At 41.0% G+C, this 26,361-nt stretch overlaps 2 long non-coding RNA genes across 2 annotated transcripts; one reads left to right on the top strand and one right to left on the bottom strand.

The window, feature by feature from the left end:
* The first annotated feature begins 1,201 nt into the window (after window positions 1-1,201).
* LOC135091533 (uncharacterized) lies at window positions 1,202-17,095 on the top strand. Its single transcript, XR_010262553.1, has 2 exons — window positions 1,202-1,322; window positions 16,845-17,095. It is a non-coding gene; the product is annotated as an uncharacterized LOC135091533 (long non-coding RNA).
* On the bottom strand, window positions 4,878-25,939 carry LOC135091532 (uncharacterized). The gene is made up of 3 exons (XR_010262552.1): window positions 25,766-25,939; window positions 20,813-20,926; window positions 4,878-5,248 (listed from the first exon to the last, which is right to left on the bottom strand). It is a non-coding gene; the product is annotated as an uncharacterized LOC135091532 (long non-coding RNA).
* Between the last annotated feature and the right edge of the window lie 422 nt (window positions 25,940-26,361).

Genomic DNA, 26,361 nt, shown 5'->3' with positions numbered 1-26,361 from the left:
TTAGGAAAGTTTTTGGAAAAGGATCATAGATGGATATAGATAAATAAGTTATTATAAAGAGACTGCTACGTGTAAGCTCTGTGTGGTTACAAACACCTGCTTACTCTTATATTCTGATGTTCTTATCAAGTAAAGCAGCTTTCAGAGTACACTGTGGACGGATAGGGGCCGAGTACCCGACCAGGGATGATCACAGAGGGAGACGACGCTCAATACACACACGTCACAAGACTGTCACTCCGGCACGGAAAAGGAAAGACAAAGTAGAGGTGCTGTCAGGATGAAGGACAGTAAAAGGGCATTATGGCAGGCAGTCTGTACTACACACTCTAATAACGCAATGGTATGTGATGATTGAGTCCAGGGTTTTGCTTCAGTTTGGAACAACACACGTCACGTCGTCAGAATATTGTCCACAGCACTGCCAAATAATGCTGGCTGACTGATGGGACCAAAACAGTATGGCAAACTTACTATAACCTTGCCTTCTCCCTCGCCCGGGCAGATTCAGAGGAAATTAAGATGTACAGTGAGTAAAATTAAAACAGACGCACGTATATACGCCGCTCTGAAGCTTAACTGATGAAGGTACGAAAGTTTAGCAAGTACGGACTAGAAAGTTTAAAGTTTAACTGATAGATGATGATAAGATAAATGATGGAGATTGAGAAGCTTACAGTACTAAGTGACGATTGGAACATTTAACTAGTGGAGGCTGAGACTAAAATTAATACTTAACTAGTACTAATAATACAAGATAGCCAGAGATATTTACTTCCTCCTATATTTGGAGGTAACTCATTAACAGCAATTAAAGCAGAGCGTATTCTGCATAAAGTCAGGTAATAGCTGAAAAGAACACAGTATGTTTCTATGATAAAGTTTCTGCAAATTTACACAGTGATTGATCAGTGGCTGAGTGAAAAATCTAATTGCAAAAAACTCAGTAACTAAAAGCTATGAAGGGATTCGAACTCACACCAAGGGAGTTCGTAGACCAAAAGGAACAGAGCAACAGGACACAAAGCTTGACACTGATCCTTAACATGACACACTGATGGACTAACACCCAGACAGACTGACAGACAGACAGGCAGGCAGATATAAAGGTCACCTTTCAAATTATTGTGAGACGTTGCCTGAATACAGCAGCTTTTAAAGGCAATCAGATCCAGTTCTAACCTTTATTTCCTCACCTTTCTCCTCAGATATGCTAAAGCTGCCAGCCGTGATGCCGAGCAGATCTCCAACAAGCAGTTCTTCATGTTCACTCTGTTTTTTCATCCAGTAATGATCATCATCCTACATTCACCCTGTTGGAGGTAGGTGAAGGGAACACGACCTGAGAAATGTCTACTTTATTCCTGACTAGTCTCGCAGTAGCTTTTTCAGAGGACTGTGCCTGCCCTCTTCACCACCTACATCCAATTTCTCACAATGTCATCACCTTTCTCTGCCGTCCAGTCCAGTAATGTTTCTCTTCTTTCACTGTGTTGTCCTGTCCAGTATTGCTCGTGCGAATGTCAGAAGTCTCCGCATGTTGGTCAGTTGGCTTTTGTAGTCACTGTTTTCTTTTGTTTTTATATGCATCTGAAGTTGTCTTGCCTTGTTCTTTCTTGTTTTGTCTTCGTGATGTTGCTCTTCTTTCTCTTTCGTTGTTCAGTTCAGTTTGTGGGAATGTCAAAAGTCGCTGTGTGTGGGTCAACTGGGGTTTTGCAGTCTCTATTTTCTTTTGTTATTACTCGTATATGCTCTTTTATTGGTTTATCCTACTCTTCTTCTTCGTTGTTTTGCGTCTGCACTTACTGCCAACAGAAAATTAGATGCTGTTTAGTAAAGTAAATTCTGTATTGCTGTTTAAATTTTCTGTGATTAAATTGATTCTTGCACCTGTTGCTTCCATTATTCCATCATTCTATCTCTTTCTAAGCTCGCGCAATGGTGTTTTCTCCCTAATGTTCCGCTGGTAGTACTTAGCAGGGCATCTTGTTCCACACTCTTGATATTTATTTGCTTCTACAGATATTCTACGTAGTGTTTATTCCACATTCCGCGTGTTTCTGATGTCATGATGTCTTGTTCTCTGTGACGTTATGGTGCCTTACGATGGCTGCATTTAACGGATTCTGGAGGAAAATACTGTGGATTCAAATAATTAATGAGAAAAATACCTATTACAACCTGACTAAATCATCTGTGGCCTTTCAAGATCCTTTTGGCTCTACTCTTTAAGGACTAGCACCATCACTGAGCCTTTTTTCTGTCTTGTAGCCCAGAGTCAGAGGGCCAGAATCTCTCCACTATAGAATAATAAGAACAGTGCATTTCAGAATACGGACACATTTCTCAAGAGTCTCTTCACGTTACTGCTTCGATAAAACGCCACACTCTTGCCTTGCTGCAGCTCGTGTGCTCCTCTGAAGCCTCTTTGTTAGCGTTACCCTTACCTGTTGCCTTAAAAATGTGTCGGCAGAGGTGCCTCCCCGCCGCGGCTCTCATGTGAAAAGGTTTGTTTTTTGCAAGCGGGATTTCACGGGTTGGGAAGAGTCAGTTTGGATTTTCCCCGTGCCGGAGTAAAAGGGGGAGACAGTGGTGGCGGAGATCATGAAAAAGTGTGGGGGGGAAAAAAACAGACGGCGATATCTTTTATGGAGGGCGAGTGTATCACAGGCAGGGGGCGGCGCGACACCCTAACTCAGGGAGGGAAGGGCGTGAGCTTCCAGTGGGACGGGAGATGAAATGTAAAGTTAAATTAATCTGTTTTTTGCTTCAAGACTCGCCATTCAAGTGGAACTAAAGTAAACTTGGGAGTGCTGGAGTTTGTTAAGGCAGTGATGGCGTCTGGGAGTGTGGGGAGAATTGGCGTGGATGTTTCGTGTGGAATAAACACTTTACCGTTTTTCAATAAAGTAATGTATATAAATGAACCAGACACCTATTTATTTTTTTTAATTCAGTTTATTAATTTACTTTTGTTTGTACATGTGTAAGTTATGGATAACATTGCAAACATATAGCTAAAATAGATAAGGTGTTAGAATGAACGGGGTTCAGAATTTCGACGGAGAAAGAAATGCCAGCCGATGCACAAACATTTTTCAGAGGTGCAGATATATATATATATATATATATATATATATATATATATATATATATATATATATATATATATATATATATATATATATATATATATAATTTTTTTTTCTCTCGTTAAGGCAGATTAATAATGTATACCTGAATATTACTCAAATGTGTGAGGAAGCTTACGTCTAACGTAATATTAAAAAAAAAAAACACTTGTAGGATGAACATTTCACATTATTTTAATTAATATGAAAGGTCAGTTGCAGGCTGAAATGCAAGAAAATAATAAATAGATAGTATTGTTTCAAGTGATTACTGTGAGATGCAATAAAGATGACACACAAGCTCCTCAGTCAGTAGCGTCTCACCTACAAATAGAACGCCGGCCGCATCGTGAAGTACGTTGTGCGTACCACTGGAAGAATGAGCAGCAGTACGGGAGTATGACAAACTGTTTCTAGTCTCGCAATTAACCCGGGAGAAAGAAAAGAAAAAAAAAATGTATCGACGCAGTCTGAAAAACAAGTAGCATTAAAGAGTCAGAGAGCAGCGAGGCGTGACCTGAACTCAGCAAATGAAAAGAAGTTACGCAACACTTTACACTTTTGCACGCTGGTTCCGCTGCCTTTAGTGCAAAACAAACACAAAAATCAAAGTGCCAATACTGCAACTCTGCCTGCATGCAGCGATAATGCGAGGCCACTCCACTCCCGGTGCACATCCTCGCCATCCGCGGAGACTTGATGCCGTGAGGACGTGAAGAGCTTAACGCCCCGACCCCCGAGCCCCGAGTCTCGAGTCTCGAGTCTGCAGCTCTGCGTCTGTGGACCATATTCTGAAACGCTTCTGCCCACAACTCTACTACTTCCAAAAGACTAATTAAAGTGACATGGGTTTTTAAGGGTGTTTTCGTGGCTTTAGTAACAGATTAACGAGATTTATACTCTATTTACAGGGGAAACACTTGAAAACGCGGCTAATCCTCACCGTGGCCTTTGATAAGTGTCGTGGCGAGAGCAAAAAGTTTCTGAATACTGCACCAGTACCGGACGGGCAGATCCTTGGGCACTCTCTGGTGGATGCTTCTGTATCTTCAGATTACTTGTGTATTTTGGAAACTACAGAACGATTCGAGTATTGTAAAAGTATGTGAAAGATGTAGGTGATTAGTAAAAGCAGAGAAAGGAGAAAAAGGAAAGCAAAACGTCACAGCTCCGCGTCTGTGCGAGGACCGGAGGGGCAGATCCTAACAAGAGTGAGTGTTCAATGGGGACAGATCTGCAATGGCTGAGAAGGTTAAAAGCAAAGGAAGAAGCAATTGGTCACCTTACTCCTGTGCAATCTTGTCAGTTCCAGCCCAGCCTATTTCACTCCACTCCTGTTATTTCCAGTTCACCTTATTCGTGTTCACTTCAGTCCTTTCTTATCCTCTCCTATACAATCCAGTCTAGTTTAATCCAGTACCGGTCTGCAATGACTGGGAAGGTTAAAAGCGGAGAAGCTGGCCAATGTACTTGTGTCGAGGCTCAGGATTGCGTGTCTCGTGGGAGTGTGGCTTGCTGTAAAACCTGGACGATTTTTCAAGGGAGGAATAAAACAACAGGCAGTAAAAGGTCTGAGCCACTCCATTACTCTTTTTGTTGTCAGTGTTGTCTCTCCAAGCTGTATCTTTTGACTTTTCTCTCTCTCTCTCTCTCTCTCTCTCTCTCTCTCTCTCTCTCTCTCTCTCTCTCTCTCTCTCTCTCTCTCTCTCTCTCTCTCTCGTATATTTGTATAACTGGATCATACAACCAGAGTAATTTTGAAATATTTACCTAACTAAACGCTAACTCAAGATTAAAAACCGTAGCTGTCTTGTTTGAATGAATGTCCATGAGAGAGAGAGAGAGAGAGAGAGAGAGAGAGAGAGAGAGAGAGAGAGAGAGAGAGAGAGAGAGAGAGAGAGAGAGAGACAGAGAGAGAGAGAGAGAGAGAGAGAGAGAGAGACGCTCCCTTGATGTCAGAAGCAGCAAGTCATTACTCTGGCATCTAAATTCTGTTTCATTATATCTGCCAAAGCGATTCCCAACGTTGATGAAAGCACGGCGATCCACGAGCCAGGGGAAGCCGGGACCAGCAGCGCGTCACCAGTTGGTAGCCCCTGGTTTCCACATGACTCCTCCTGCAAATAAATAAACAAGTGTTTGTAGATTCAACAGAAAGGCGAGAAAGTGCTGGACGCTAAGAGGAGTGGCGTTAAATCATGCAAATGTTAGGAATGCATTGCTGAATCGTCGCTCATATGCCGAGGGTGTCAACGAGCAGCTGTCAAGTGGAAAAATAGTTCAGTTTTCAATTTACTGGGAGTCGATTTCAGTTACGTTTCGCTTTGGTAACGACACAGCCTCGAGGTTTTTTTTCTTTTCCTTCTGGCAAGTCGTTCCTCTTGCAGTGTCTTTCCTCTCGTGTCTTAACAGTAATATGTATGTTGCATCTTGTGTCTCCAGTGATTTCGTTATCAAATACAGTCAAATTTGTTCCTGCATTTTACGTTCTTGTGTTATTTTTGGTTTGTAGTATTGTAGTTTTAATTTTTGTCGTAATTTCTGTGGTAAAAGGTAATTTATATTCTACTACGTGTTTCAGATAGTTCAAATGTTTATTTATTGTATAGCATCAGTTATTTCTTATTGTTTTTAGTATCCGGTAAGTCAGTCAGTCAGTGCCTCTCCCTGTCTCCGGTTCAGTATTATCAGCCTTGTTAACGGAGACCCGCTGAGTGTTTGATATCACACTTATTACATATTTCAACACGTATGGGATGGGTAATAGCTTCTGTCCCTGCAATATTGTCGTTATTGGAGAAGTGCCTGATTCTTGTCTCCTTGTGGTTATTATAAAATTGTGGTTTTAATTTGCTTTCTCGTATGTACAGAATTTATGCATTGAAATTTATGTCCCCAGTATTTTAGTCATTAAATAAGAGTCTGCTTATTGCGTCCTCTTGTTACTAGTGAGTTTATTGTAATATTTTGCTATTCATTTTCTTTTCTCCGATCGTCGAAGACTGGTGTATTGCAATTTAGGCCTTCCCAAAATTTTCGAGGTCGAGGTCAAGGGTCGTGTTGGTCGTTGTGTTAAGATCGAAGGGCGTGTTGGTCGTTGAGTTAAGGTCAAAAGTCATGTCGGTCGTTGTGTTAAGGTGTAGGGTCGTGGTGGTCTATATATAGCAAAGTGACGGCCGTGTTGGTCACTGTTAAGGTCGAAAGACTTGGTGGTTGTGTTGAGGTGGAGGTCGTCTTCTCATAGCCGAGAAATGTTGCGTTCGTCACTCAGTATAATATAAAGAGTCGCACATTCTCTCCCTTATTCTTTTCGCCGGCAAATTCTGGACCAGACTCCTTCGGTGCATTTCTTATTTTCCATGACTTTTCACATTTTTCAAGAGCGGAATATCAGGTTGCCTTTAGAGCTAAATTGAATTTGCCTGTTTTGCAATCCTGAAACTTGAAGGAACGCCGCACACCAAGCCTTTGTTTATTCCTTGCTTCCAGCGCTCTCTCTCTCTCTCTCTCTCTCTCTCTCTCTCTCTCTCTCTCTCTCTCTCTATCTCTCTCTCTCTCTCTCTCTCTCTCACCCCGGAGTGATAAGACTCGCCTATTTCTCTCGTCTCCAAGGCAGACAGGGTAACAAGGTATAAATATAGTTTGCAAAAGTCTATGGTTATTTTAAGAGTCCTTTTAACTTCCCCAAAGATCAGGTTTCTGGCACATACTGGTACATGCTCTCTGTTACTCACTCCTCCATGAATAATAAGGCACACCCATTCAAGTCCGCTCTTAACCAGGTAGGGCATATGTGCATCTTGTAGACTATAATTATCTTGAGTTTCCTTATAACTTTATAGAACTAGTTTCTCTGCCACAGTATTAGTACATATTTCTCTAACGTGCACCTTTTACACGTGTTCCGACACAAATGTACTGTACGCTTGAGTGTGATTGGCCACGAGAAACAGGGTATGTGTATCTTGTAGAAGACTATGGTTATCTTGAGTTTCCTTGTAACTTTCCCAGACAACAAGTTTCCTCAATAATGGTACACATGTACTCTCCAACACTCGCTCCTTCCTGTATGACAAGGCACACCTGTTTCTCTCCTCTCCCAGCCCGAGCATATGAAGACTTTCATATCTTGAATTTCCTTGTAACTTTCCCCACAGAACAAGCCTCCTCGTCACAATAATGATGCTTGCCCTTTACACTGGGCATATTCTCCTATTCTGCTACATGTACGACATAACTGTACGTAAACTTCAGTGTAGTGAGGCTCCCGCAGCCACCTGTCACTCCAACGAAGATTTTCCCTCCCACTTCCTCTAGTCACGAAGCCACACTGCACACACTAAGCGAGGCCCACGCAGGTCAACGTCACTAAAGGGAAGTAAGATAAATTCGTTACCATCCACAACGTTCCATTCTCAGTGAGTCGCTGCCCCTGTCGTTGCCTCCTCCCCAAGTACACTGACCACACTGTCCGCCGCCTAGCTTCAATAAATCACTCCAGCCGCTGGTGGATCCTATTTCTGTCGAGATTCTGGGTGTCTTGTTTAAATTCTAACAATCCTTTGAATCCTCGTTCGCAGCACTGCTGAAATTGTGGCACACACACATTGGGTATTTGGATTGAAAGAATATTGTGACTTTTTTTTTATTTCATCGCTGAACGTGTATCCAGAGTTTCAAATTGTAATTGTACTCGTAAAACGTATCTGCAGATTGATTTGAGTGTGTGTTTATTCTCATGTAGGTACATGTATGAGCTTTCATCCGCAAACACTTTAAATTTCATATCTGGCTGAACTATTCCGTTATGTTAGATTACGTTGGTTCAAATTTTAGAATAGTGCGCTTCAATTCAGTCTTCGTTTCTTACTTTTCGTTAAGTTGGGATAGGCAGGGGAAGGAAAAAGGAAGGAAGTAAGATAAGATTAGGTCACATCCAATTTCAGAAAGCAGTAATACGCCCCTGCTTGGCCATCAGCGGTTCCCTCTTATTTCACCCACGTGAATAGAGTGTTCAGATGTGAATCATTTAGGTGTGACAGTCTTTCATGTGGCCTTCCTGTACATCATCATGGGGGGTTTTACATTACCTCGCCCTGGTCATCAGCCCCGCTCTGTTATTTGACCCTTCTGGATAGAGTTCAGACATACAGCATTTGTGTGTGGCGGTCTTTCATTTGACCTTCCACTACACCATTCGGTCGGTGCACTGTCCGTATTTTATAAGATTTACTTCGTCGCTTTCCGCCTCAGCGTTCCGTGCCACAATGGTCGACCCGACTGACAGATTCCATGCATTCGTTGCGTCCAGCTGAGTGCGACGCCGCGCCATTTCATTCCCTTCCTGCTTTTATTCCCGCACCGCATAGACCACCAAGGCGTCTCTCCGTCTTTCAGCCCCTTAATTAGTGTTCATTATTACTTTTTACAGGATTTTACTCTACACTGAGGACTGCAATGCTAATTAACTAGAGTATATATACGAGTAGTTTTTTTTTTATCTTATTTTTTTTTTGCAGTTCTCTTATTATTTCATCTATCACATCTTCTTTCAATAGGTACGTTAAAATATGTTGTCTTATAGTGTCTTATGATATCGTACGTCTGTTTTCACAATAATCCATCACTTCCTCGTGCTCACACACACACACACACACACACACACAAAGAGAGAGAACAGTCAAGGGATTCAAGACAGTGGTGAAGATGACAGATATGGCAGACGGTGCAATACAAACTCTAAATTTCATATACTGCAGCTTGGTAAATTTCTGTTGTTGTTGCTCCTATTGCGTCGTTGCTGTTGTTGTTGTTGTTGTTGTTGTTGTTGTTGTTGTTGTTGTTGTTGTTGTTGCCATCAACTTTAGTAGCTTCAACCATCAGTAGATAAGATTAAATAACAAAACACACACACACACACACACACACACACACACACACACACACACACACACACACACACACACACACACGTCACCACTAAAACACACCAATACAAAAGAAGACAAACCATCGTATTTCCCCCCAATACAACACACACATCCCTCCTTAGTGAAGTAAGGAGGCTGGGAGCACATGATTCCGTGTGTCGCGACGCTAATTACGTCTGCACCAACACTGCCAGTTAATCGAGCAAACACGTCCTGCAGTCTAAGGTAACGAGGAGCCCGGCGTGAGTTAGGGAATCAGGAGAGTGAAGGGAGTGAAGGTGCCGGACAGCAGTGAAGGGCTGGACGAGAGGCGCCGAGGGAAGCTGGACTCTCGCGCTCCTGATTAAGTGTTGTATTAGCTGAGGATGAATATAGCCTGTTAGCTTGCATTGTACGTTGAATTGGGGAGTTAAGATAGTGAGTTATGGGGAATTTCAGTGGATTCTACCCTGTTACTCTTCAGTGCTTGCTTATGAGTGAGTTTTGAGTGAATGCGATGTACAAGTGCTACTGTTAATGTTGCTGTTTCTGTTACTACTATTAGTACTGCTTCTGCGGGGAGTAAAGGTGTCATGTTGATGTTATTCTTGGTTTCTATTCTGTATAATATAATCTTTCTCACTTTAGGACGTATCTACTTAGTCTATTTCTGCCTTTCATTTCCAATTTGTTCATAAAATGCCTCCTTCTGAATTCTTATCCAAAATACGGAAACTCTATTGAGTGTACAGAAAGAAGAAAAGTAGTAATTAGTGTGTGTGTGTGTGTGTGTGTGTGTGTGTGTGTGTGTGTGTGTGTGTGTGTGTGTGTGTGTGTGTGTGTCAATGGGCTTTCCTTACTGGGTCTTGGTCATCTTTTTGCAGGGATCTTGGGGAAACCTTTGCGCTGCAGGAGGCGCAGCCATGATATCGGGAAGAAGAGAACAGCGGGAAGAAAACTGCTGTGATGACGAAGGATAGAGAAAGGAGAGAAGAGGGAGAAGAGAGGGACGGTAATAGAAAAGGAAATATTAACTTGATAAAAATTGAAAGAATAAATAAACAAATAAATAGAAAGCAAAGAAAGTATGACGACAGTCTCTTAACAAACTGACGAATACTAATCATACTTTGACGGAACTTAGTTTATTCAGGCACTAGTAATTTTTGTCACTATGATCAAGTAACGAAAGTGGATAATAAAGGCACTTGCAGAGAGAGAGAGAGAGAGAGAGAGAGAGAGAGAGAGAGAGAGAGAGAGAGAGAGAGAGAGAGTGTGTGTGTGTGTGTGTGTGTGTGTGGAAGAAAACGAGAGCCTGGCAACAAACCATATGCATAATATTCTATACTTATCTATTATGCATTTTCTTAAGTTCTTCCACTTTGGGTAGTTTTTCAAAATGCATTCTGTCATCACCTTTGACGTGACCTGATTTGCACCCACGCACGATACAAACTGTTGGCATTTTTGCATAACTCACAAAATTACCGCAGCCTCCCCGACCACAACAGAAAACGAGGCTCCGTTCCACTGGGCGGCAGGGTGACTACGTGTTTGACTGGAGAGTTTCGAGCGGCAGAAGCTTTGGTCTAGATTACCTATGACGTCAGGCAAAGACCGAGACCCAGTTAGGCTCCCCTCCGTGCGCTTTGAAAATACCTTCCTCGCTTTACCTAGCATACAACACTACCACATAACTTCGCGTATGAGATGAGTTTGTCATCCTCAACAACAACAACAACAACAACTACAGCTACCACCACCACACCAAAATTACCTCCAGAAACCACCACCACAAGCAATGACATCAAATACCACCACTACCACCACCATCCCGGCTATCACACGTGTTATCCTTCCAGTCGACCACAAGCTAAATGGTGCGAGCCGCGTGCCTTTCCTTGCGTGATTAATAAACGTGACGATGATGACTCGCAGTGAAGGAGACTTGCCCGTCGCTTCCCCAGCTGATCGAACCTTCCCACACACACACACACACACACACACACTGACAGATGATGGATGCTCCTCCGTGTCAAGTATTTATTAATTGTGTACAGAAGGACATTGATACGTGTTTGAGTGTTGGATGGGTTTTGGGCTGCAGAAGTAATGTAAAGGATTTTGTATCTAGGTTTGTTTGTTTTTTTTTCATTCCTTTTCTCACTATGTGTGTAAAAAATAATACTAACTGACGGTTTGTTTGCAGGCGGAGTTGTAACATAAATGACATCGTATCTACGTTTGTCCGGTATTTCTTTCTTCATTTTTCACGTGTGTGTGTGTGTGTGTGTGTGTGTGTGTGTGTGTGTGTGTGTGTGTGTGTGTGTGTGTGTGTGCGAGTATACATACATACACAGCACCATCCTGCACGCGTGTAGATGCATGCACGTACAAGTGTGCATATGAATCCCAGCAAGTGTGCATTCCCGACTAATTCATCACTCACTGAAACATTCATGCTCCTTTGTTCGCCTGGACGCTGCTGGGGGGATAGCGGGGGCGGTGGGCTCCCTGGACCGGATGCGGCAGGTGATGCATCGCGGCGGCGCCTTAATGGGTTGTTTAGCGCGTCGAGCAGATCCCCCCGACCCCCGCCAAGCAATGCAGGGCCTCCCAATCTGCCCGGGACAAAGGCACCATTGCAGTCTTGTCTCGCTTTATGATGGTGGGAGTAATGGATGGCCGGCGTGTTTGACTGAAGAGCTGCTGGGATGTGCCTTGCTGTGAGTCTTGGGTATGGAAGGAGATAAGTTGTGTTGCTTCTTTTCTGTAATCTGTTCATGGTGCAATGGTTGAGGCTAAGGTTATCTATTGGTTGGGGAGTTGAGAAGTGATAGGGTGTAGTGTCCTGTTTGGAGTGTTGGTAAGGGAGGAAGGATTCAGGCTTTGTTGCTTCGCCTCTATAATGTTATAATGTCAGTCATCATCATCGTTGTCGTCAGCCATATAGACACAATACAGTGCCATGCCTATACTGCATGGCACTGTAAATTTATTAAAGTTTATCAGAAATACATCACCTTTCATTTCACATTCAAAAAGGTGACGTCACATTGAGTGCGTCACATCGCTCGGCTCACTCAGATAGCCATCACGCGCGCCCCTCCAGCCCCGCCATCTGCTTATGCAAAATGAGCCTCTTGCCTGCCTGCCTTGTGAGGAGAGCGGGGGCGTCTGTATCAGGACAATATTCTGAAACACTTCTGCACTGCACCACTACTTTCAAAAGGCTTTACGTAGTTGAAGGGACACGGGTTTTACGGGTGTTTTTAAGGTTAAAAAGACCCATTAACAAGATTTCTACGATATCAACAAGATAAACACTCTAAGAATCAGGCTAACCATTTATGTGGCCTTCGAAAATAATACTAGTAAAATTACACGGTTTTTAAAGTTGCTTTCTTCTTGAATCCACTTGAATTATACTTCAGTCTACTTGAAACCACTTGAAATTCACTCAAAACTCACTCATAATCAACCACTGAAGAGTAACAGGGTAGAATCCACTGAAATTCCCCATAACTCACTATCTTAACTCCCCAATTCAACGTACAATGCAAGCTAACAGGCTACATTCATCCTCAGCTAATACAACACTTAATCAGGAGCGCGAGAGTCCAGCTTCCCTCGGCGCCTCTCGTCCAGCCCTTCACTGCTGTCCGGCACCTTCACTCCCTTCACTCTCCTGATTCCCTAACTCACGCCGGGCCCATCGTTACCTTAGACTGCAGGACGTGTTTGCTCGATTAACTGGCAGTGTTGGTGCAGACGTAATTAGCGTCGCGACACACGGAATCATGTGCTCCCAGCCTCCTTACTTCACTAAGGAGGGATGTGTGTGTTGTATTGGGGGGAAATACGATGGTTTGTCTTCTTTTGTATTGGTGTGTTTTAGTGGTGACGTGTGTGTGTGTGTGTGTGTGTGTGTGTGTGTGTGTGTGTGTGTGTGTGTGTGTGTGTGTGTGTGTTTTGTTATTTAATCTTATCTACTGATGGTTGAAGCTACTAAAGTTGATGGCAACAACAACAACAACAACAACAACAACAACAACAACAACAACAACAACGACGCAATAGGAGCAACAACAACAGAAATTTACCAAGCTGCAGTATATGAAATTTAGAGTTTGTATTGCACCGTCTGCCATATCTGTCATCTTCACCACTGTCTTGAATCCCTTGACTGTTCTCTCTCTTTGTGTGTGTGTGTGTGTGTGTGTGTGTGTGTGTGTGTGTGTGTGTGTGTGTGTGTGTGTGTGTGTGTGTGTGAGCACGAGGAAGTGATGGATTATTGTGAAAACAGACGTACGATATCATAAGACACTATAAGACAACATATTTTAATGTACCTATTGAAAGAAGATGTGATAGATGAAATAATAAGAGAACTGCAAAAAAAAAATAAGATAAAAAAAAAACTACTCGTATATATACTCTAGTTAATTAGCATTGCAGTCCTCAGTGTAGAGTAAAATCCTGTAAAAAGTAATAATGAACACTAATTAAGGGGCTGAAAGACGGAGAGACGCCTTGGTGGTCTATGCGGTGCGGGAATAAAAGCAGGAAGGGAATGAAATGGCGCGGCGTCGCACTCAGCGGGACGCAACGAATGCATGGAATCTGTCAGTCGGGTCGACCATTGTGGCACGGAACGCTGAGGCGGAAAGCGACGAAGTAAATCTTATAAAATACGGACAGTGCACCGACCGAATGGTGTAGTGGAAGGTCAAATGAAAGACCGCCACACACAAATGCTGTATGTCTGAACTCTATCCAGAAGGGTCAAATAACAGAGCGGGGCTGATGACCAGGGCGAGGTAATGTAAAACCCCCCATGATGATGTACAGGAAGGCCACATGAAAGACTGTCACACCTAAATGATTCACATCTGAACACTCTATTCACGTGGGTGAAATAAGAGGGAACCGCTGATGGCCAAGCAGGGGCGTATTACTGCTTTCTGAAATTGGATGTGACCTAATCTTATCTTACTTCCTTCCTTTTTCCTTCCCCTGCCTATCCCAACTTAACAAAAAGTAAGAAACGAAGACTGAATTGAAGCGTACTATTCTAAAATTTGAACCAACGTAATCTAACATAACGGAATAGTTCAGCCAGATATGAAATTTAAAGTGTTTGTGGATGAAAGCTCATACATGTACCTACATGAGAATAAACACACTCAAATCAATCTGCAAATACGTTTTACGAGTACAATTACAATTTGAAACTCTGGATACACGTTCAGCGATGAAATAAAAAAAAAACAAGTCACAATATTCTTTCAATCCAAATACCCAATGTGTGCGTGCCACAATTTCAGCAGTGCTGCGAACAAGGATTCAAAGGATTGTTAGAATTTAAACAAGACACCCAGAATCTCGACAGAAATAGGATCCACCAGCGGCTGGAGTGATTTATTGAAGCTAGGCGGCGGACAGTGTGGTCAGTGTACTTGGGGAGGAGGCAACGACAGGGGCAGCGACTCACTGAGAATGGAACGTTGTGGATGGTAACGAATTTATCTTACTTCCCTTTAGTGGCGTTGACCTGCGTGGGCCTCGCTTAGTATGTGCAGTGTGGCTCCGTGACTAGAGGAAGTGGGAGGGAAAATCTTCGTTGGAGTGACAGGTGGCTGCGGGAGCCTCACTACACTGAAGTTTACGTACAGTTATGTCGTACATGTAGCAGAATAGGAGAATATGCCCAGTGTAAAGGGCAAGCATCATTATTGTGACGAGGAGGCTTGTTCTGTGGGGAAAGTTACAAGGAAATTCAAGATATGAAAGTCTTCATATGCTCGGGCTGGGAGAGGAGAGAAACAGGTGTGCCTTGTCATACAGGAAGGAGCGAGTGTTGGAGAGTACATGTGTACCATTATTGAGGAAACTTGTTGTCTGGGAAAGTTACAAGAAAACTCAAGATAACCATAGTCTTCTACAAGATACACATACCCTGTTTCTCGTGGCCAAACACACTCAAGCGTACAGTACATTTGTGTCGGAACACGTGTAAAAGGTGCACGTTAGAGAAATATGTACTAATATTGTGGCAAAGAGACTAGTTCTGTAAAGTTATAAGGAAACTCAAGATAATTATAGTCTACAAGATGCACATATGCCCTACCTGGTTAAGAGCGGACTTGAATGGGTGTGCCTTATTATTCATGGAGGAGTGAGTAACAGAGAGCACAGTATGTGCCAGAAACCTGATCTTTGGGGAAGTTAAAAGGACTCTTAAAATAACCATAGACTTTTGCAAACTATATTTATACCTTGTTACCCTGTCTGCCTTGGAGACGAGAAAAATAGGCGAGTCTTATCACTCCGGGGGGGGGGGAGAGAGAGAGAGAGAGAGAGAGAGAGAGAGAGAGAGAGAGAGAGAGAGAGAGAGAGAGAGAGAGAGAGAGAGAGAGAGAGAGAGAGAGAGCACTGGAAGCAAGGAATAAACAAAGGCTTGGTGTGCGGCGTTCCTTCAAGTTTCAGGATTGCAAAACAGGCAAATTCAATTTAGCTCTAAAGGCAACCTGATATTCCGCTCTTGAAAAATGTGAAAAGTCATGGAAAATAAGAAATGCACCGAAGGAGTCTGGTCCAGAATTTGCCGGCGAGAAGAATAAGGGAGAGAATGTGCGACTCTTTATATACTGAGTGACGAACGCAACATTTCTCGGCTATGAGAAGACGACCTCCACCTCAACACAACCACCAAGACTTTCGACCTTAACAGTGACCAACACGACCGTCACTTTGCTATATATAGACCACCACGACCCTACACCTCAACACAACGACCGACATGACTTTTGACCTTAACTCAACGACCAACACGCCCTTCGATCTTAACACAACGACCAACACGACCCTTGACCTCGACCTCGAAAATTTTGGGAAGGCCTAAATTGCAATACACCAGTCTTCGACGATCGGAGAAAAGAAAATGAATAGCAAAATATTACAATAAACTCACTAGTAACAAGAGGACGCAATAAGCAGACTCTTATTTAATGACTAAAATACTGGGGACATAAATTTCAATGCATAAATTCTGTACATACGAGAAAGCAAATTAAAACCACAATTTTATAATAACCACAAGGAGACAAGAATCAGGCACTTCTCCAATAACGACAATATTGCAGGGACAGAAGCTATTACCCATCCCATACGTGTTGAAATATGTAATAAGTGTGATATCAAACACTCAGCGGGTCTCCGTTAACAAGGCTGATAATACTGAACCGGACACAGGGAGAGGCACTGACTGACTGACTTACCGGATACTAAAAACAATAAGAAATAACTGATGCTATACAATAAATAAACATTTGAACTATCTGAAACACGTAGTAGAATATAAATTACCTTTTACCACAGAAATTACGACAAAAATTAAAACTACAATACTACAAACCAAAAATAACACAAGAACGTAAAATGCAGGAACAAATTTGACTGTATTTGATAACGAAATCACTGGAGACACAAGATGCAACATACATATTACTGTTAAGACACGAGAGGAAAGACACTGCAAGAGGAACGACTTGCCAGAAGGAAAAGAAAAAAAACCTCGAGGCTGTGTCGTTACCAAAGCGAAACGTAACTGAAATCGACTCCCAGTAAACTGAAAACTGAACTATTTTTCCACTTGACAGCTGCTCGTTGACACCCTCGGCATATGAGCGACGATTCAGCAATGCATTCCTAACATTTGCATGATTTAACGCCACTCCTCTTAGCGTCCAGCACTTTCTCGCCTTTCTGTTGAATCTACAAACACTTGTTTATTTATTTGCAGGAGGAGTCATGTGGAAACCAGGGGCTACCAACTGGTGACGCGCTGCTGGTCCCGGCTTCCCCTGGCTCGTGGATCGCCGTGCTTTCATCAACGTTGGGAATCGCTTTGGCAGATATAATGAAACAGAATTTAGATGCCAGAGTAATGACTTGCTGCTTCTGACATCAAGGGAGCGTCTCTCTCTCTCTCTCTCTCTCTCTCTCTCTCTCTCTCTCTCTCTCTCTCTCTCTCTCTCTCTCTCTCTCTCTCTCTCTCTCTCTCTCTCATGGACATTCATTCAAACAAGACAGCTACGGTTTTTAATCTTGAGTTAGCGTTTAGTTAGGTAAATATTTCAAAATTACTCTGGTTGCATGATCCAGTTATACAAATATACGAGAGAGAGAGAGAGAGAGAGAGAGAGAGAGAGAGAGAGAGAGAGAGAGAGAGAGAGAGAGAGAGAGAGAGAGAGAGAGAGAGAGAGAGAGAGAGAGACAGAGAGAGAGAGAGAGAGAGAGAGAGAGAAAAGTCAAAAGATACAGCTTGGAGAGACAACACTGACAACAAAAAGAGTAATGGAGTGGCTCAGACCTTTTACTGCCTGTTGTTTTATTCCTCCCTTGAAAAATCGTCCAGGTTTTACAGCAAGCCACACTCCCACGAGACACGCAATCCTGAGCCTCGACACAAGTACATTGGCCAGCTTCTCCGCTTTTAACCTTCCCAGTCATTGCAGACCGGTACTGGATTAAACTAGACTGGATTGTATAGGAGAGGATAAGAAAGGACTGAAGTGAACACGAATAAGGTGAACTGGAAATAACAGGAGTGGAGTGAAATAGGCTGGGCTGGAACTGACAAGATTGCACAGGAGTAAGGTGACCAATTGCTTCTTCCTTTGCTTTTAACCTTCTCAGCCATTGCAGATCTGTCCCCATTGAACACTCACTCTTGTTAGGATCTGCCCCTCCGGTCCTCGCACAGACGCGGAGCTGTGACGTTTTGCTTTCCTTTTTCTCCTTTCTCTGCTTTTACTAATCACCTACATCTTTCACATACTTTTACAATACTCGAATCGTTCTGTAGTTTCCAAAATACACAAGTAATCTGAAGATACAGAAGCATCCACCAGAGAGTGCCCAAGGATCTGCCCGTCCGGTACTGGTGCAGTATTCAGAAACTTTTTGCTCTCGCCACGACACTTATCAAAGGCCACGGTGAGGATTAGCCGCGTTTTCAAGTGTTTCCCCTGTAAATAGAGTATAAATCTCGTTAATCTGTTACTAAAGCCACGAAAACACCCTTAAAAACCCATGTCACTTTAATTAGTCTTTTGGAAGTAGTAGAGTTGTGGGCAGAAGCGTTTCAGAATATGGTCCACAGACGCAGAGCTGCAGACTCGAGACTCGAGACTCGGGGCTCGGGGGTCGGGGCGTTAAGCTCTTCACGTCCTCACGGCATCAAGTCTCCGCGGATGGCGAGGATGTGCACCGGGAGTGGAGTGGCCTCGCATTATCGCTGCATGCAGGCAGAGTTGCAGTATTGGCACTTTGATTTTTGTGTTTGTTTTGCACTAAAGGCAGCGGAACCAGCGTGCAAAAGTGTAAAGTGTTGCGTAACTTCTTTTCATTTGCTGAGTTCAGGTCACGCCTCGCTGCTCTCTGACTCTTTAATGCTACTTGTTTTTCAGACTGCGTCGATACATTTTTTTTTTCTTTTCTTTCTCCCGGGTTAATTGCGAGACTAGAAACAGTTTGTCATACTCCCGTACTGCTGCTCATTCTTCCAGTGGTACGCACAACGTACTTCACGATGCGGCCGGCGTTCTATTTGTAGGTGAGACGCTACTGACTGAGGAGCTTGTGTGTCATCTTTATTGCATCTCACAGTAATCACTTGAAACAATACTATCTATTTATTATTTTCTTGCATTTCAGCCTGCAACTGACCTTTCATATTAATTAAAATAATGTGAAATGTTCATCCTACAAGTGTTTTTTTTTTTTAATATTACGTTAGACGTAAGCTTCCTCACACATTTGAGTAATATTCAGGTATACATTATTAATCTGCCTTAACGAGAGAAAAAAAAAATTATATATATATATATATATATATATATATATATATATATATATATATATATATATATATATATATATATATATATATATATATATATATATATATATATATATATATCTGCACCTCTGAAAAATGTTTGTGCATCGGCTGGCATTTCTTTCTCCGTCGAAATTCTGAACCCCGTTCATTCTAACACCTTATCTATTTTAGCTATATGTTTGCAATGTTATCCATAACTTACACATGTACAAACAAAAGTAAATTAATAAACTGAATTAAAAAAATAAATAGGTGTCTGGTTCATTTATATACATTACTTTATTGAAAAACGGTAAAGTGTTTATTCCACACGAAACATCCACGCCAATTCTCCCCACACTCCCAGACGCCATCACTGCCTTAACAAACTCCAGCACTCCCAAGTTTACTTTAGTTCCACTTGAATGGCGAGTCTTGAAGCAAAAAACAGATTAATTTAACTTTACATTTCATCTCCCGTCCCACTGGAAGCTCACGCCCTTCCCTCCCTGAGTTAGGGTGTCGCGCCGCCCCCTGCCTGTGATACACTCGCCCTCCATAAAAGATATCGCCGTCTGTTTTTTTCCCCCCCACACTTTTTCATGATCTCCGCCACCACTGTCTCCCCCTTTTACTCCGGCACGGGGAAAATCCAAACTGACTCTTCCCAACCCGTGAAATCCCGCTTGCAAAAAACAAACCTTTTCACATGAGAGCCGCGGCGGGGAGGCACCTCTGCCGACACATTTTTAAGGCAACAGGTAAGGGTAACGCTAACAAAGAGGCTTCAGAGGAGCACACGAGCTGCAGCAAGGCAAGAGTGTGGCGTTTTATCGAAGCAGTAACGTGAAGAGACTCTTGAGAAATGTGTCCGTATTCTGAAATGCACTGTTCTTATTATTCTATAGTGGAGAGATTCTGGCCCTCTGACTCTGGGCTACAAGACAGAAAAAAGGCTCAGTGATGGTGCTAGTCCTTAAAGAGTAGAGCCAAAAGGATCTTGAAAGGCCACAGATGATTTAGTCAGGTTGTAATAGGTATTTTTCTCATTAATTATTTGAATCCACAGTATTTTCCTCCAGAATCCGTTAAATGCAGCCATCGTAAGGCACCATAACGTCACAGAGAACAAGACATCATGACATCAGAAACACGCGGAATGTGGAATAAACACTACGTAGAATATCTGTAGAAGCAAATAAATATCAAGAGTGTGGAACAAGATGCCCTGCTAAGTACTACCAGCGGAACATTAGGGAGAAAACACCATTGCGCGAGCTTAGAAAGAGATAGAATGATGGAATAATGGAAGCAACAGGTGCAAGAATCAATTTAATCACAGAAAATTTAAACAGCAATACAGAATTTACTTTACTAAACAGCATCTAATTTTCTGTTGGCAGTAAGTGCAGACGCAAAACAACGAAGAAGAAGAGTAGGATAAACCAATAAAAGAGCATATACGAGTAATAACAAAAGAAAATAGAGACTGCAAAACCCCAGTTGACCCACACACAGCGACTTTTGACATTCCCACAAACTGAACTGAACAACGAAAGAGAAAGAAGAGCAACATCACGAAGACAAAACAAGAAAGAACAAGGCAAGACAACTTCAGATGCATATAAAAACAAAAGAAAACAGTGACTACAAAAGCCAACTGACCAACATGCGGAGACTTCTGACATTCGCACGAGCAATACTGGACAGGACAACACAGTGAAAGAAGAGAAACATTACTGGACTGGACGGCAGAGAAAGGTGATGACATTGTGAGAAATTGGATGTAGGTGGTGAAGAGGGCAGGCACAGTCCTCTGAAAAAGCTACTGCGAGACTAGTCAGGAATAAAGTAGACATTTCTCAGGTCGTGTTCCCTTCACCTACCTCCAACAGGGTGAATGTAGGATGATGATCATTACTGGATGAAAAAACAGAGTGAACATGAAGAACTACTTGTTGGAGATCTGCTCGGCATCACGGCTGGCAGCTTTAGCATATCTGAGGAGAAAGGTGAGGAAATAAAGGTTAGAACTGGATCTGATTGCCTTTAAAAGCTGCTGTATTCAGGCAACGTCTCACAATAATTTGAAAGGTGACCTTTATATCTGCCTGCCTGTCTGTCTGTCAGTCTGTCTGGGTGTTAGTCCATCAGTGTGTCATGTTAAGGATCAGTGTCAAGCTTTGTGTCCTGTTGCTCTGTTCCTTTTGGTCTACGAACTCCCTTGGTGTGAGTTCGAATCCCTTCATAGCTTTTAGTTACTGAGTTTTTTGCAATTAGATTTTTCACTCAGCCACTGATCAATCACTGTGTAAATTTGCAGAAACTTTATCATAGAAACATACAGTGTTCTTTTCAGCTATTACCTGACTTCATGCAGAATACGCTCTGCTTTAATTGCTGTTAATGAGTTACCTCCAAATATAGGAGGAATTCTCATTTGTATAATTATTCTACTATTAGAGTTGTCATAGTTTCTTATTTCTCAATACTATTTTTTTCTATTAATCTAATTTATTCATTATTGATATATTTTTAAGCTATGTCACATTCCACATCAGTTTCAGCATGCCTTTATTTATATATTCTTTTATCTATTATTACTTTTGAACACTCCATTATTAAATTATGTCCTGTAGCGACTCGACTAACTCAACATTTCCAATTTTTCAATGCTTATTTATATATTTTCGTCCCTTTCCATAATTCGGAGCTTCCTTGAATTTGTGTTGGAATGCTTCCCTGCACTCAGAAGTCATGATTACCTGAGCCAGAAAGTGTTCCTTCTTCCGCTGCCTTCCTGGAACTGAACCTTTACACACTGATCCCTGGCTTAGCATTATGTGTCTGTCTTTAGCAGCAGCATTACTCGTAAGTCCTGCACTTGTATTCTGTTACACGATTATTTCATCCTATCCAAACAGATCACCATGCATTTACAATAATATTTATGGGACTTATCCAAACTTTGATATTAATAACCGCTCCCCGCCAGTCTAATTAATTTATGGTATTAGCGATTAATTTTTACCGCATGGACTTGAACTCTTCACTTCAACGACACACAGACTAGGACGCGCCATTCTCTATGTACTGCCGCCTTTCCCAAAATACCAAGAGGTCACGGGGCTGCTGCACTACACTATAGCTGATATGTTTATTTTATGAATTTAAGCCATGTTATATTTCATGTCAGTTTCATTATTTTTTTTTCTTTTGCTATAAAATATTTCCATTAATCCTAAATAACGAGATGGTTGACTAACAATTTCCATTTATTTATCTTATTTCCATTCAGTTTTAATTAGTGTGTGTGTGTGTGTGTGTGTGTGTGTGTGTGTGTGTGTGTGTGTGTGTGTGTGTGTGTGTGTGTGTGTGTGTGTGTGTGTGTGTGTGTGTGTTTGTTATTAATTTCCCGACATTGACTGCATTTGTTCTTCCATTAAAGTCTGTTATTGTTGCATTAATGTGCGTATTCTACATCGCTGTGTATTTCCCTTCACTTCGATCAAAGTATTTCTCTGTTATTTTGCACTATTGCATATTTCATACATTAATTAGCGTTACTGTCCACCACATTCTTTTATCATTACTATTATTTTGTACCTTATTCATTTATTACTGTGTATGTATTCTTGTATTACTGGATAACTCATTTTTGTATACCTGCATCTCTCTCCTCTCTTACTGCGTACGTAATTTTTGCATCATTTATCATCTCCCTCCTCTTATTACTGTGTACTTCGTTCTTGTATTATTTGGCATCCCTCTTTTCTATTACTCCATACCTCATTCTAATATTACAGTGCTTATGTCTTCTGGTACATTCCTGTATCCCTCATGCTTATATCGTCTGGCATCTCTCTCTCTTCTGTTACTGTTCACTCATTCTTGTGTTATTGAGTATATATTTCATTCTTGCATCATCTGCTATTCCTCTCTTCTATTACTCTGCACCTCGTTCTTGCATAATGCCGCACCTCTCATTTGCATGCAAGAGTTGGCCTGAATAAAGCGAGCACACAACTGTTTCTGCTTGAGGTTACTAATGTTCGCTGATGTATAAATGATGACACGTGGTGAAAATTTGAGTGTGGTGTTTAGCGTTTGTTAAAATATTACAATGTTCCGAGTAGTTTTTTGGGAGTAATTTTTCATCGTTTGTCGGGCAGATAATGCACAGCCGTCAAGGATACCAGGGTTCATCAGCGGGAGAAATGTGTGTGTGTGTGTGTGTGTGTGTGTGTGTGTGTGTGTGTGTGTGTGTGTGTGTGTGTGTGTGTGTGTGTGTGTGTGTGTGTGTGTGTAGTGAGGAAGTGAAAGGAGGTCTTGTCTGGTGTTAATCTAGCGAGTTATAGAGCAGCAAAATAAATAAATAGATAAATAAATAAATAAATAAATAGATTAATAAATAAATAAATAAATGAATAATGTAATAAATAAACATCAATAAAGTAAAAAATGAAATCAAAGCAAAAATAAAGAAAAACAAAAGAAATAAATGAGTAAATAAAAAGACCTATTATTATTATTATTATTAATATAATTATTATTATTATTATTATTATTATTATTAATATTATTATTATTATTATTAAGGCAATGGTGAGTTTCCTTCCAGTTTTCTTTATTTTTTGAGCATTTACTTACACTATTTTACGTGTAATATTACTTTTTGTCTTCTTTCATTCCTCTCCTTATATGTCTGTCTGTCTGTCTGTCTGTCTGTCTGTCTGTCTGTCTGTCTGTCTGTCTGCATGCATGTATGTATGTATGTATGTATTATTATTATGTATTCCCCTACAGTAATTAAATTATAGTTTTCCACTTAAAATATTACCTTTCTTTGCTTTTTTTTCATAGTTTTTCACATTTTTTTTTCTTATTTTATTGGTGGCGGCCATTGCAGGTTGAACATTCCTGTGCTGCACATTTCACGAGCGGCATTCACCTGCGGCTTGACATTTTCCCCAGAGCTTTGCATCATTTTTTGACAACTGAATCATTTTACTTTTGTCATTCATCTGGTGTTATGTTTTTGTTCATCCATGCTCTCTTTTTTTTTTTTTTTTTACCTGAACTGAATGATTTAACCTCTGTCATTCATCTGAAGCTATGCATTCTTTTTTTATTCAGCTGTAATATTTATCATGTCATTCATCGAAATTAGGTTATCTGTTTTTTTTCTCAGGAGGATTATTCGACCGTTATCATTCATATTTGTGATTTTTTCTATTATTATTTTTCCACGAAGCAATTGATTTGGCATATTCGTGTGTGTGTGTGTGTGTGTGTGTGTGTGTGTGTGTGTGTGTGTGTGTGTGTGTGTGTGTGTGTGTGTGTGTGTGTGTGTGTGTGTGTGTTTCGAATACAAATTATTTCCCTTGGTCATTCCTGTCTTATTCCGTTACACACACACATATATATATATATATATATATATATATATATATATATATATATATATATATATATATATATATATATATATATATATATATATATATATATATATATATATATATATATATATATATATATATATTTTTGCTCAGCTGAATTATTTAACTTTTGTCATTTTTATTTTTTCTATTCATTCACTTCTTATTTCACCTACATATTTTTTGCTTTCATTTAAGAAAAGAAACAAAACGAGAGAAAGAAAAAATGACTGAGTGTTTTGTGATCGAGACATGATGTGTTAAAATCCAGTGAGAGATTAATTAACACAACAGTCACCAGAAGGATATTTTATTATTTTTTCTTACTTAAATATTAAGTGTTAAAATGCAGTGAAAGATTAATTAATACAACAGTGAACAGAGAAATGCCTTAAGTGTGTTTTGTGATCGAGGAATTAGCAACAGCAGCAGCAGACAGACAGAAGTAATAGTACGAATATCATTATTATCCTTTATATATATATATATATATATATATATATATATATATATATATATATATATATATATATATATATATATATATATATATATATATATATATATATATATATATATATATATATTAAATATATATATATTAAAGGACACCAGTGCAATATTATTGAGTGCGCGCCCTGTCAATCTAAGTTCCTCCATTGGTTCCCCGTGACATCCCTGGGAGCGGTAATTTCCTCCCCGTCAGTGAGGCGCCGCGTGCATTTCGCTCCGCCGCCAAGATAACCTACATCACACAACACTACGCAGATATTACACACTTTATCTCTCTCTCTCTCTCTCTCTCTCTCTCTCTCTCTCTCTCTCTCTCTCTCTCTCTCTCTCTCTCTCTCTCTCTCTCTCTGTACCGAAAACAGACAACAAAAGATCAAAACTTTAGGTTCATAAAAGAAATGCTGAGCGGACCACGGCTTGTAAGTTTATATCATGTATTATTAGTTATTGATTCAGAAAGGCGGCACCAAAAAACAGCGGAAGTGTTATTCATGAGCCAGAATGCTGTTAAATTACTGCTAGAATTATGAAAACCACCGGATGGTGCCACCGTCAGGCGACTCCAGCAGCAGTTCCCCGCCGTGACTGTGACTGTGCACGTGATCGTGCACTGTCACTGTGATACGTACTGTATCCACCAATTCCCAGTGAAATAGTATATAAAAGCAGTATAATATAATTATTATAATAATAATAATAATTATTATTATAATAATAATAATAATAATAATAATAATAATAATAATAATAATAATAATAATAATATAAGTAATAATAATAATAAATAATCATAATGAGAGAGAGAGAGAGAGAGAGAGAGAGAGAGAGAGAGAGAGAGAGAGAGAGAGAGAGAGAGAGAGAGAGAGTTTAGCATGTTCGTCTCACCTTTGCTAAGCCGCCACGCATCCACGACATCCTGCCACGCATCACGCTAAGCCGGGACGCGCCGCACCTCTCAGCCCCTATTAACACAACTTCCCCCCCGCAATGTAAACCAGTCCTGCTAACGCCACGACGCTAAGGCAAGACTCAAGCTGCTCCCCGCCTGTCTCTGAACCATATTCCGAGACGCTTCAAAGGCTGTAGTTGAAGTGACACGGGATTGTATGTAAGGTTATGGTTCTGGTGCTACATTAACAATATTTCTACACTATTAACAGGAGAAACACTCTTGAAAGCCAGGTTTCTGAATACAGGCTTTCATTATTATCATCATTATCACTTTTATAATCCTCGTCGTTACCTTTGTGCTCCATTGCAACTCCACGACCTAAGTCTTCTGCAGTAATTCTCCACTTATACCCACCAATCACCTCCTCCCTTAATGAATCAGTCAGGTTAGGTTACGCTGGGAAGAACGAAAGGAAGGAAAAATGAAACAAAGAAAAGAATCACCACCATCGCCACCACCACCACCACCGCTAAGTGTCCCGCAGTAATTCACCACTTATATCCACCAATCATTCATCTCCTCCGTCAGT

The sequence above is a fragment of the Scylla paramamosain genome, chromosome 37 (genome assembly GCF_035594125.1).
Source record: "Scylla paramamosain isolate STU-SP2022 chromosome 37, ASM3559412v1, whole genome shotgun sequence".
Classification (NCBI taxonomy): Eukaryota; Metazoa; Arthropoda; class Malacostraca; order Decapoda; family Portunidae; genus Scylla; species Scylla paramamosain.
The sequence above is the reverse complement of the archived record's forward strand: the minus strand, read 5'-3'. Positions and strand labels throughout refer to the sequence as shown.